The sequence below is a fragment of the Triticum urartu genome, chromosome 5A (assembly GCF_056163025.1).
Source record: "Triticum urartu cultivar PI428250 chromosome 5A, HENAU_Tu73, whole genome shotgun sequence".
Classification (NCBI taxonomy): Eukaryota; Viridiplantae; Streptophyta; class Magnoliopsida; order Poales; family Poaceae; genus Triticum; species Triticum urartu.
The window spans coordinates 152,980,579-152,993,754 of record NC_141877.1 but is presented as its reverse complement, the minus strand read 5'-3'; the positions used below and the strand labels follow the sequence as shown (position 1 = coordinate 152,993,754).

General features: G+C 47.2%; 1 long non-coding RNA gene across 2 annotated transcripts; it reads left to right on the top strand.

Moving 5' to 3' along the window:
* Positions 1 to 5,021: 5,021 nt before the first annotated feature.
* LOC125508267 (uncharacterized) lies at positions 5,022 to 7,907 on the top strand. 2 transcript variants are annotated; one of them, XR_007283343.2, is made up of 3 exons: positions 5,022 to 6,872; positions 7,079 to 7,331; positions 7,441 to 7,907. It is a non-coding gene; the product is annotated as an uncharacterized LOC125508267 (long non-coding RNA). The 2 variants fall into 2 exon arrangements; XR_007283341.2 differs by having other exon boundaries at positions 5,024 to 6,872; positions 7,079 to 7,296; positions 7,441 to 7,898.
* Positions 7,908 to 13,176: the final 5,269 nt, after the last annotated feature.

The window sequence follows — 13,176 nt, the reverse complement described above, 5'->3', positions numbered from 1 at the left end:
CTTTTCCTTTATTTAGATCCACGTATTAGATCCAAAATATATGGAAAGCTTGCGCGGTGGTAGTTTTAGCACTTGTTTTAATACTAGATCACATCCCCGCCGTGGAAAATCTCCTCTAGGGCTTCTCTATTTTTCCACTGTCGCCTTTTATAGATGAATTTATCCCCCTTTCCTGAACGGCAGTAAATCCAAATTTATAACCTCCAAATGTGGAACTTGTTTATCTCAGTATTTAGCCAATCTTGTTTTTGGTCATTCTTGAATATCTTAACCATGGCGGCTTACTCTCCCGGCTTACCTGTACCTCATATATCATTAGCCCTTGCTTAAAACAAGCTCTGTAGTTGTTGATTTGCAGTCCCACTAACTAACTTGATCCGGCAAATTATTTCTTTTAGATTGTCATTTCATCATGCCTCCAAAGACGATGAACACTTGCAACTGGGTCCCTTCCACAGTCACCGAAAGTACTTTGAAAGACTTTGTCACTGTTGGATACTTACCAGAAAAAGTGTCATGTCTTACCATGCTCCTGACCCGGCTGAAGTGAAACCTCAGCCGAAGGACGGTGAAATTATTGTTTTCACTGATCACATGAACAGGGGCTTCTCACCACCCGGCTCAAAATTCTTTAGAGATGATTTGCATTTTTTCAAGCTTCACCCGCAAGATATCGGACCCAATTCCATATCAAATATCTGCAACTTCCAAGTTTTCTGCGAGGTTTATCTTCAAGAAGAACCTTTGGTGGAGCTTTTTAGAGAATATTTCCACCTGAACCGCCAGAACGAATACACCAATGGTCCCAGCTTAGAACTTGGCGGGATTTCAATTCAATGTAGATGGGATGCCATCTTCCCTTTTGTAGTTCTGCCAAGCCATCCTAAGGATTGGAATCAGACATGGTTTTATTGCAAGGATTCCTCACCGTATGATGAAAACCCAATGCTGGGTTACCGTGCTGAACGTCTTGACGCCAAGTATCAACTTCCTGATAAGCTTTCTGCCGCTGAATGCAAGAAACTTGTCCCCGCAATCCAAAAAGTTCAAGCCTTACTTGGAAATGGGTTAACTAGAGTTGACTTGATCCACTGTTGGGTCGCATGGCGGATCATCCCTCTGAGCCGCCGATCCGGCTTGATGTGTAACTACACCAGAGGAATAGATGATCCATTATGTCATAGTTCCTTGCGTCTGACGGAAGAAACCATTGCGGAAATGGCAACTACTCTTGTCAACAGCAAGTATGAAGATGTAGCATAGTGGGGTTAAATCCTTTCTGCAAGCTTAACCCGGCGCCAGAGGTAAATCCTTTGACTTCTTTTCCTTCAGCAGTTTAAATATTTGCATGAATTTCAACATGCTACCCTTCCACAGGCTAAATCTGACTTTTGGAAAGTCAAGTATGACCATGAGGCTGCCAAGAAAGCTAGAGCTGCTGCGATAGCCGCTAAGAAAATCGTCAGAAAATCAAAGAAGAAGAAGCCAACCGCCTCTGAGTTACTCAAGCTGGATGACACCTCTGAGTCGGAGGTAGCCCTTGACTCTCTTGGCCTGCTTTTTAACCACCTTATTGACATTGACTATTACCAGGATGACACGGGGGCCAGCCAGGCAGTTGAAGAAGAGGTAAATATTATTTCCACCGACTCAGAACCTTTACCAAGGCAGAAACTTCGGCTGGTAACCCGAAAAGAAAGGTTTTGACACCCCTTGGCTTATTTAGATCCTCATTTTATTTTTAAATGACAGCAACATGAAAGCCGCCGGCAGACCCAGCCGGTGGAGATGACGATTTACCCTTCGGCTTACCAAAATCTCCTTGGAAACGCCAGAATGAGGTTCTTTTTTGACTTTCACCCTTGTATTTATTCAATGAATTACCTTCATCACTTCTTTTTGATTCCATATTTATAGGAGATTTCCCGTTCCTCCTCCTGCGATTCATCACAGACGCAATTTCCGGATTTCACGACTGCCCCCGGGTAAAGATAGCTACCCTTCTTATACACCTTTAAATATGTATCATTGTACTGACTTGTCTAATCCTTTCTAGCGGTCAAGCAAAGCCCAAGAAAGAAAATGTAACAATACCGGCTGAGGATCCGAGAACCACTGAACCGGAGTAGCCAAACCTCGTACCAGAACATCTTGAAGACCCGGAGCAGTCAACATTTCTGCCCGAACACGCTAAATGGCCAGAGGACCTTGCCTTCAACATTCAACCTGATTTACCCGAGCAGTCTACAGATGAAACTACTATTGATCCATCTAGTATTGATCCGTCAAGCTCAGCTAACCCGCCGGAGAAGCACAATGTTGATGTTTTAATCACTAGCACTAGATTCATTGAACTTGGGAACCCAACTGTCTTGGCAAGACACTCTGCCAAACAAGAAGTTATGTAGAGGCAAAAGGTGAGGTTGGATGTCTCCCACTGTGCTCACCTGAGTATTAGTGAAGTGCTATCCGGTTATCTCGGTCAAGTGCACTCCAGCCATGACTCAGAAATTGAAATGGTCAAATAGATGCATCAAAAATATGAGGTATGTTCTCCGGCTCATATAAGTTATATAGCCTACTAGCCTCCAAGGGCCGGTTTAATCAGTATGAATGAGCCAGTCGTACTAATTATTGCATTGAACTAAACCGTATAACCTGCCTGAGCCGGCTGAGACTGTGGACAGCTTATACGGCTCACTTGTAGAAAGAAAAGTCAAGCAATATGCATTAGCCCCCAAGTGCCGAGTGTTGTTGCCTGCAAAACACTTGGGACTTTTTAGAAAAATTGTTTCCTTTGAAAAAAATTGCGCTGACAGACATTAGCCCCGAAGTGCCAAGTGTTATTGTTGACAAAACACTTGGGACTTATCTTTTATAATCCGCCATGAAACTGAAACAACATTATGCTGTATGTAGGCTACAACCACAGAACTAGAATCCCAACTGTTGAGGCCAAGGCCCGACTAGCGACTCAAGAGATAGAAACAAAGAAGGCTGAATCCAAATTCCAGTTGAGTGTTTCTGAGACCGAAAAATTGAAGACCAACTTCACAGCGGAAAAATAAGCTTGGGCTAATGAGAAGATTGTTTTAACACATCGTGCAGAGAAGGCTAAAGCGGCTCTAGGAGAAGTCACCGCTAAACTCACCGGTTTAACGAACCGTGTGTCTCAAATGGTTTCTGCAATCTTCGGTAAGTCACTTTGTTACATACTTCAAATAAATATATTCCATTATAAGCCGCCACTTAACTCATTGTATGATATTTTCAGGTCCCAAGAGCAGCAATCTGAACCGGGATACCATGGTAAAGCTGAAGGCGGTTTACACGCTGGTTGAACAGTTATACACCGGAGCTCAACGGACGCTTGCCCCTATCTCCCCCGTGAATCAATGGCCGACTCTATTAAGTGACATCTTGAAGAAGCTGTCTATCTTGCCCGGCCGGTTCCAAGAAATCAAGCGATCATCCGCGAGAGCTGGAGCTGTAACAACTTTAAGCTCTGCTAAAGCCTGGGTGCCAGAATTAGACCCGGCAGACGTGGCTAAAGGATACCCCCAGCTTTAAAGAAGATGGAACACCTTTCAACCAACAAGATTTTGCTGCTTGTGTCAAGGAAACGCGTCCTCGTGCTACCATTATCGGTTAAGAAACCAACCTCACTAAGTATCAGCCGGGTTTTGATGCAGACAATAAGAAGATGGCGACTCCTTCCTATAAAGTGATGGACTTAATCCCGCCTATTCGTAAGCACACTTTCGCCCCTGAGATTGACCCGTCTGGTCTGATTGATGATGAGTCTGAATTTGTCGCCCTTCATGGCTTTGACTGGTCCAAACCCAATTTCCAGACGGTGGAGGAAGACGAACCGGCAAGGGGTGAGGCGCAACCATCCAGTCAGCCGGGTCAGGACTGATGAGCCGGGGTCGGTTTATCAGCTACTATCTGAGACTTAAAAACCATTATCTTTTGGGCTCAAAATGCCTTGTAATGGGCTAGCTTCAAACTTTTTTGCTTTAATACTCCCTCGTGCATATTTGGTTGTTTCTATGATACTTCTTTATCCGTTATGTGAAGACACGCCATGTATGCCTGATGATATTATTCATCCTAAAGCTGTTCCTTCATACAACAGAGAAAAAATGTCCTGGCGGTTTACCGCAGGACGGATTATACTGCCCCAACATGAATTTATCATGATTTATAATCAAAGCTGGTGGAAATAATAATCATTAAAAGATATCATACCTATGATGGTTGATCACCCCAAACTAGTGTAATGAGGGTTATAACCCACAACCGGAACCTTGATAAGTATCAGATGTTACCGGTTTATAAATAAAGTTGGACCGGGTGTTGTTAAAAACACCAGATAGTATACTGGCGAATTATAGTCAAAACCAAGCCGGTTTAATGAACACGGTGCATTAGAACCATAAAGTATGATAAGTGGAATTAAGTAAACCTAAAAAATCAAGAGGTTTTAAATTGGCATAATTGTGGCATTGTGCCGATCAAGAGAGTTTAAGCTATGGTACGGATATGACCAAAGCCCCCAAGTGATCATCCTGGTGGCCTTACGCCTACCAAGAGGGTATAAGCTGTGGTTCAAATATGTCCAAGCCCCCAAGTGATTTCCCTGGTGGCCTTATGCCTATCAAGAGGGTTTAAGGTATGGTTCGAATACGACCAAGCCCCCAAGTGATTTCCCTGGTGGCCTTACGCCTATCAAGAGGATTTAAGCTATGGTTCGAATACGACCAAGCCCCCAAGTGATTTCCATGGTGGCCTTACGCCTATCAAGAGGGTTTAAGCTATGGTTCGAATATGACCAAGCCCCCAAGTGATATTGTGGTTGTGCCCAAGGGGTACCTATGTTTGAGTTGTGCTTTTACAACAGACTTTCTTTGATCCCTTTAACTTGGGTAGGAATATATATATATAGTAATATTATTCTAATCCTGGGATTAGAATAACTATTCGGATCACAATGCACTATATAGGGTCCGACAGGGCCCTCCCGAAGTTCCCAAAACAAAAAAACGCCTCGTCTTATCTCCCCAGATGCGCCATTGCCGCGGCGACCTCCCAGATCCTCGCCGCTGTGCCCAAGCAGCCCCGTGCGCCGCGCCGCCACATCCCTGCGCTGCCGCCTGCGCACCACCGCTGCCGCAACCCACCTCCCCACACCGCCAACTTCTCACCAACGCTGCCACCAGGATCCACACACCTCCACGCGTTGCCGGCACCTGTGCTTGCGCGCGCCGCCGTTCCTGAGCTAGTGCGCCACCGTAGCCGTTCTTGAGCTCGCCCGCCGCCGCCGTTCCCGAGCTCGCGCCCTCCTCATTCCACCACTCGCCTCTCCTAGATGATGCCGGCGCTCCAACCTCCCTCCCCCAAGCGAGTCGCCATACATCACCATGGATCCCCATGGCGAACCACGCCGAGACCCTGATCTGGACTTCCAGCTCCTCCCACCTCACCGTGGGTCAACCCTATATCCTGCCTCCTTTCTCGGGTCACTTGCGCACCGGGCGCCGTGCGCCACCCCCGCAGCCTGCCTTCTCCCATGCACCGCCTCTGAGCTGGTCATCGCGCGCCGTTCGAGCTTCCAGCCTCGTCTCTCCGCCGTCCGACGCCTCCGCAGGTCGTCTTAGTCAGCCCCGCTGTCGATGATGCTGTTCTCAGCCCCTCCTACCTCATCCACTCCATGCTCCCCTTGGTCCCTCTGCATCTCTCGTGCACAGCCACGACTTGTCCTCCAATGGTCAGCGTACGACAGTGGTTGTTAATGGAAAATTAGACCCACCTGTGCTACTGTTGTTGTTGGTCGTCAGGTTGGCCGTGCCCAAATCCAACAAGGAGGAGTAGTAGTAGCAGGTACTGAAGGAGATCAAATTATGTGATGTGGCGAGGAGTGTTATTTGCAAAATTTCCGTTGGCCTTCTCTAGTTGCGATTACTGCTACTCCAGACAAGTATGGACTACAGGACGCCTCCGCAGCATGAACCTCTTCCTTTCTACTTGCACACTCTGAACTTGTTGCACCTGCCGTTATGTGCTCCACCAAGGATGGCAAAAGAAATTTCTATTTTTCCTTTATAGTGTGTGTTCTTATTAGAAAAAAAAGAAGTCTAGTTTGTAACGATGACATAAAAAGGGCTTGAATTCCAATTTGAGAAACCAGGGATTGTTCTCTGTTGTAACCTCTATTAGTTCCAGATTAAAAATGTATTTGTATTGGGAATTTGATTTTGTATCCTCCAATTTAATGAGAACTAGTTTTAGCATCTGGAATCTCTTGCAAAACATTTTCTAATGCAGGAAAACAAAAATGGGCACATTATTTTGCTCGGCACTGATGTGCATGTCGCCGCCGCCATTGCATCCTCCAGCTCAACCCCACCATTGCAGTCCAATGACTCCAGTTGTAGTCATTCGCCACTGTCGTGCGAGGTAAGATGGATCTCAACATCTTGCTCATCCCTGTCACAGCCATGGCTCCCGCAGGGTGCTGCCTTGTGAGGAGGGGGCCGACCTTGCATCCTCCCGCACGAACCCCATAGTGTGCCGCAGCCGGGACCCGCCCTGCAAAGCACTGGCTGTTCACCGCCGTCGGGCCACCACTCCCGGGATTGGGGTGTGCGCGCTAATTGACGCTAATCGAAGCTCATCTCCTCCATTGTGTATGCATCAACAAAAATTGTGTGGGTCGCTGCAGTCCAAGTCGTGCCACAACAGCAGGGCGACTCTTCCAGGACGCATATCATCTCAACCAGCTCCAATTTTGCGTGCATGGGGTGGTGGGTGCTGCTCCAGCAAGCTCCTTCGTCCCCGACCCATCCCTGAATGCGGATGCAGCACTGCAGGTTCCCTACCCATTGTGCCTCCTCTCTGCTTCTTCACTCTCCACTTCTCTAGTTTTTGTGTGTGCACGCAAAATGTTGGCTAAAATGTCTTAGTGCACCAATACTAGTTTTGTGCGTTCGTTTTCCTTTCTAGCTTAGTCCTTGCTTGCTAATTGATAGGGCTTGGATTACTTAAGAGTGTTTTTCATGTGTGTTATGTACTTCAGGTTCAGGTTCACCCTGCATCCCTGATGTAGCGCTACTCCAGCTCCTCCCCCGCTTGCTGCCAGGTCTATCTCTCCTTCCTCCCCTGCTCGCTATCCTGTGAGGAGGTGGACGCGGCTACCTGACGGAGCGAAGCCGGCCTCCCGGCACTGGCAGTTGCAAAAAAAATAACAACATCAAGTTCAGAATAAGAAAAATGAGAAGTTCAAGAAGAACAAAGGTGTTGCCTTCACTCAAGCGCTTGCAAATTGTTAGGTTGTAGCTCGTATATTGTTTGCAACTATCTTCAATTTCTTCAGTAGCTCGTACACATTTGCCAAAATCTAGTCTTTTCATAATCGTAAAGCCGATAGTTGGCGCGCAGGGACAACCATGTTGATCGTGATTGAAAAAGGATTATGAAATAATATTATTGAGACTGAAGGCCAAGTTTGATGCATGATGTCAAAGGATTCCAAGTCTTTTTCTGAGGCGGTCGATGGCTTTCGGGAGATGCATTCATATCTCACAAGTTTTCAGGGGTTCAAGTTCATCTATATAAGAAGGAATGCCAATTTTGTTGCACATCTATGTGTGAAAGAGGCACTAAAACTTGATGTACTTGCTATTTTTTTCTTATAACGCCTACCTACCTGATTAAGACTTTTCAATCACAGTTATTTTTGCCTGCCATGCCCTGCACCTTCTCCATCTCAGTGCCACCGTCACGACCCAGCCTCCATTTGGTGGTCGCTGCTAGCTGCTGTTATTGTGTCCTACCTTGCCCTCTAGCTAATGTTGGTGCGCTACTGTTCAAGTTCAACTAGAATGCTAGAGAGAGATTTCTGCGAGAGTTTAGCTACTATAGTCCTTGGTTTTGTATTTGAACTTGTTGTCCATGGTTAAAGATTATGATGTGGCTTTTCTGCAGATGGTCTTCCTATAGATATATCATTTTCCATCCTTGTTATGTTATCGTTACGGAGGTGGTCGGGAGGATCGGGGGAGAGGTGGTGCGGGAGGGAGGGTGGGCCGCTCGGAGGGGTTAGATGGAGCGACCAGTTTTTATTTTTTGGCGTTTCTGCGATCTCGGAAACATGTGCATCGCCCCTAGGGGATGATGAGTATTTCTATAGGCATATAAAAGAGAATACAAAGAAATCGATCTATTTTTTATGCTTGTACAACCATGTATTTTTCTATTTTTTATTTATTTTCCTAAGGCCAAGAAATTGTGTTCGAGAAGGTCAAGTTTGAGATAGTTCATGAATTGTTTGTTCAAAACAAAATGTATCTAAGTACGTCTCCCATCAAGAAAAAGGCGAAGTAATATTATTAAAAGTTAAAGCAACTATGATTTTTGTTCTAGAAATACATCCAAGATATACAAAGTAAAAAAAGCAACTGTGAGCCACGTTAAATTGTTGTTTCTTATTTTACCTAAAAGAAAAAGATATTTCAAAGCACTAAAATTAAATAAAAACACCCACATCATTGTAGTTATATTTCATCATGCGTGAGAGTCCAAAATGAATAGTTCTTGAAAAGTGCACGTCCATAAGTGCGTTAAAGATGCCCAAAGAATGTTCATATAAGATTATCAAAGGTTTCCTTCAAATCGCTTATCAGTGTCTCTTTCTCTCTGGATTTCACCACAATATCATCCACATAGGCATGGACATTACACCCAATTTGGTTATGAAGGCAATTTTGCACACACCTCTGATAAGTCGCCTGGGCACTCTTGAGCCCAAAAGGCATAGACACATAGCAGAAGGCTCCAAAGGGAGTTATGAAGGTTGTCTTCTCCTGGTCCTTAACTGACATTTTGATCTGATGATAACCAGAATAAGCATCTAAAAAACTCAAACGCTCACAACCCGCCATAGCATCAATAATCTGGTCAATACGAGGGAGAGCAAAAGGATCAGCCGGACAGGCCTTGTTTAAGTCTGTGTAATCCACACACATACGCCAAGTGTCATTCTTCTTAAGTACCAGCACCGGGTTAGCCAACCACTTAGGATGAAAAACTTCAATGATAAACCCAGCTGCCAAGAGCCGGGCTACCTCTTATCCAATGGTCGTCCGTCTCTCCTCATTAAAACGGCGAGGAAACTGCTTGACCGGTTTAAAATTTGGATCAATATTAAGAGTGTGCTCAGCGAGTTCTCTCGGTACACCCGACATGTCTGAGGGCTTCCGTGCAAAGATGTCCCGGTTCTCACAGATGAAATCGATGAGAGCGCTTTCCTATTTCGGATCCAGATTAGCACTGATGCTGAACTGCTTAGATGAGTCGCCAGGGACTAAGTCAACCATCTTGGTGTCATCTGCCGACTTAAATTTTAAAACCGGATCATGCTCTGTGGTTGGTTTTTTCAAAGACGTCATATCTGCCGGGTCAACATTATCCTTATAAAACTTTAACTCCTCCGTTGCACAAACTGACTCAGCATACGCCGCATCACCCTCTTCACACTCCAAGGCTATCTTCCGGCTCCCATGCACTATGATGGTCCCCTTATGACCCGACATATTGAGCTACAGATAAACATAATAGGGCCTTGCCATGAACTTAGCATAAGTCGGCCGTTCGAACAGGGCATGATAAGGGCTCTTGATTTTCACCACCTCAAAGGTCAATGTCTCTGATCTAGAGTCATGATCATCTTCAAAGGCAACTTCCAGAGCTATCTTACCAACCGGATATGCCGATTTACCAGGCACCACACCATGGAAGACAATGTTTGATGGCTTAAGATTTTTATCGGTCAACTCCATGCGACGGAAGGTCTCATAATAAAGGATATTGATGCTGCTCCCTCCGTCCATGAGCACTTTGGTGAACTTATACCCTCCAACCTGAGGTGCGACCACCAATGCTAAATGACCCGGATTATCAACCCTGGGTGGATGATCCTCTCGACTCCACACAATGGCCTGCTCAGACCAGCGCAAGTAACAGGGTACTGCCGGTTCAACAGAGTTTATTGCCCTTTTATGAAGCTCCTGATCCCGTTTGCACAAACTTGCGGTGAAGACGTGGTACTGCCCACTATTCAACTATTTCGAGTTACTCTGATACCCGGATTGCTGCTGCTGACTCCCTTGACCTGACTGTTGATGGTAGCTACCCTGATTGCTATGAATTCCTTGATGACCTTGATGACCTTGGAACCCAGAGTTTGAACCGCCACCACCATAACCCGGACCTTGAGAACCGGATCCTGGACCGCCACCCGGTCCATGGTTGGAAATTGAATTTTTGAACTCCTTCATAATGAATCAATCCTTCCAGAGATGAGTAGACGGTCTTTGTCGCGTACCATGCCTTGGGCAGGGCTGATTCAACAAATGCTCAAGATTAATGCATGATCCTCCGGTCTGCGGGGGTGGTCTGCCCTTACGACCCTGGCCATTATTCTGTGCATTGGTATTTGCCTCAAAGTCCAAGCTGTTATTAGCTTTGCGCTTATCATTACCTCCTTGATTCGCCGGCGGGTTATGCTGCTGTCCTTTAGCATTGCTGCTTCTCTTCCCCTTTCCTGCCTTATCATCCTCAGACTCAGGGTCTTTGGTACTATCAGAGTCAGCATATTTAACCAGAGCCGCCATGAGTGTCCCCATGTCATTGCAGTGACGTTTGAGCCGCCCCAGTTTCTGCTTCAAGGGTGTGAAGCGGCAATTGTTTTCCAACATCAACACAACTGAGTTGGCATTGATGCGATCCGACGAGTACAAGATCGTTGAGACCCGACGCACCCAATGGGTTGTTGATTCACCTTATTGCTGAACACAAGCGGCCAGACACACAATCGACATGGGCTTCTTACACGTATCTTTGAAGTTCTGGATAAACCGGGTTTTCAACTCAGCCCATGACCCGATGGAATTAGCAGGAAGCCCCTTCAACCAGGTGCGGGTCGTTCCTTCTAACATCACGAGAAAATATTGAGCGCACACAGCTTCGCTGACATCCAGCAATTCCATGGCCATATCATAACTCTCAATCCATGCCTCATGATTTAAATCAGATGTATAGTTTGGCACCTTGCAAGGTCCTTTGAAATCCTTGGGCAGACGCTCATTATGTAGATCCGCCACCAAGCATGGCACGCCTAGGTTTTTAAAGATTACACCTGGCTCCATAGAGGTGGTCGGATGAACCGGAGTTGGTTGACGAGCCGCATACTGAGCCGCCAACTCGGTCTCTCGACGAGCTCTACCTTGATCCACCATGTTCTGAGAATTTGCACCGCCACCTGCCGGGTCATGCCCACGGGGCGGGTTATGGTTCCGCCCACTACTTGATACAGCCGGCTCATCGAGATGTCTGTTGTAACTCTGGCTCGGATGAGGGGTAGAATGGACTCAATCACGGCTATAAGAGTAAGCCTGCTGCTGAACCAGCGCTGTCTGAAGAAGATCTCTCGCCCTCCGTGTCTCAACTGCTGCTGGCGATTCACCTTCAACCGGGATAGCTGCCAACCAAGATGCTGCAGCGATCATATTATCCAAAGGGTTTGAATAATGACCCGGCGGCGTCAGCACGTGCTGCGGCGGGTTATTATTTTGATGAGGTGGATCTACTATGCGCGGCTGAACCGGTGTCCCCGCCCCAGGTGCCTCGGCCTGGTTTACCCCCGTCGGGTTACTGGTTCCTGCTCCTGGCGTGTTAAAAAGATTCCTTGCCTCGTAAACCGACGGCAGACGGGTCTGATGCCTTCTCCTCATGACATCATTTTAAGCATTCTGATCCAACATGAGCCGGTACGACTCCACCTGAATCCGTTGTGACTGGGCATCCAAAGTGGTCCGCTCCTTGGCCATCCTCTCACTTTTGGTGTTTAACTCCTCGCTGGCCCGTGCTATCTCGTCACACAGTTTTGTGATCGCCGCATTGTGCCGATCTTGATCCACCGGGTTAACCACCGTTGTTAACAGCGTCATCAATTTATCCAACAAATCAGTTAAAGCCTGAGCCGGCAGGCGCTCAGGGCCTCCTGCCCTGGCAGCCGCTGCCGCCCCTGATCCGGAAACCAGCTCCGCCGTAGTTGATGAGTGTTGTACGGGCTGTGTACCAGTCATAAAAATTGCAACCCGATTCGGCAGCTCACGAGGGTCCGGAATACGGTCACCATCGGAACAGCCCCCAAGCCAGCCATCTAGTAGTTGATACAAGGACTCTGTCTCACCGGTGGATGACTCGCCATCAGAATAAATGGCGGTCTCATCACCAGATGCTAGCCTGTCTTCGGATTCCTCTCCATGGATAAATCCCACGAAGGCACGGTTCATGGCAGGCCGAACCCGGGTGGGTCTCGCATGCTGAGCCGTTTTGACGATGTCGGTGCAGATGTCCGTCTCAGGGCCCGGTTCGCCAATATTGCCTATGAAGACGTGGATTCTGCCAAAGGGGACCCGGTACCCGTACTCAATTGAGCCGGCCTCGGGGCCCCAGCCTGCGTCGTCGATGTAGAGTTTGCCGCGGCGACTCTTGGTCATCCGGCCCATGGCATATCTCTTGATCCCTTCGAAGCTGCCCTTTAAGAACTCGAAACCATCGTGCGATAGCCCCACGGTGGGCGTCAACTGTCGTGGAATTGTCATGGCAGATGTCCTAGTGTGAGGACTTAATCATGGAGCCATCACGTTGAGGTTAACTTAAAAGGGGTTAAAGAGGACAAAGGACACAGAGAGTTTATACTGGTTCGGCCCCTTACGATGAAGTTAAAAGCCTAGTCCAGTTTGTAGTTCGTATTGCTAGGGTTTCGACGAGCAGGGAGCGAATATACTTGACCCGGCTCTCGATCTGTTGTTTCTTGCCCTAAGCCGCCGCTAGGTCGTCCCCTTATATACACGGGTAGACGCCCTACGGCCCTCAGAGTCCCGGTCGGCTTATACAACGTATTCGGCTCGATGACCTTTTACACATGCCTTACAGTACAAGTTTACATATATGGTGGTTCATACTCGTGGGCTTTAAGCCGCCTTTGGGTCTGGGCCCTCTACTAAGCCTGTCTATGAATCGCCATGTGACCTTGGGCTTCATTGTGAAGAATCTTCATAGGGTTGACCCGGCCCCTCCTGGGTGGGTCATACCTAATAATCATATCCC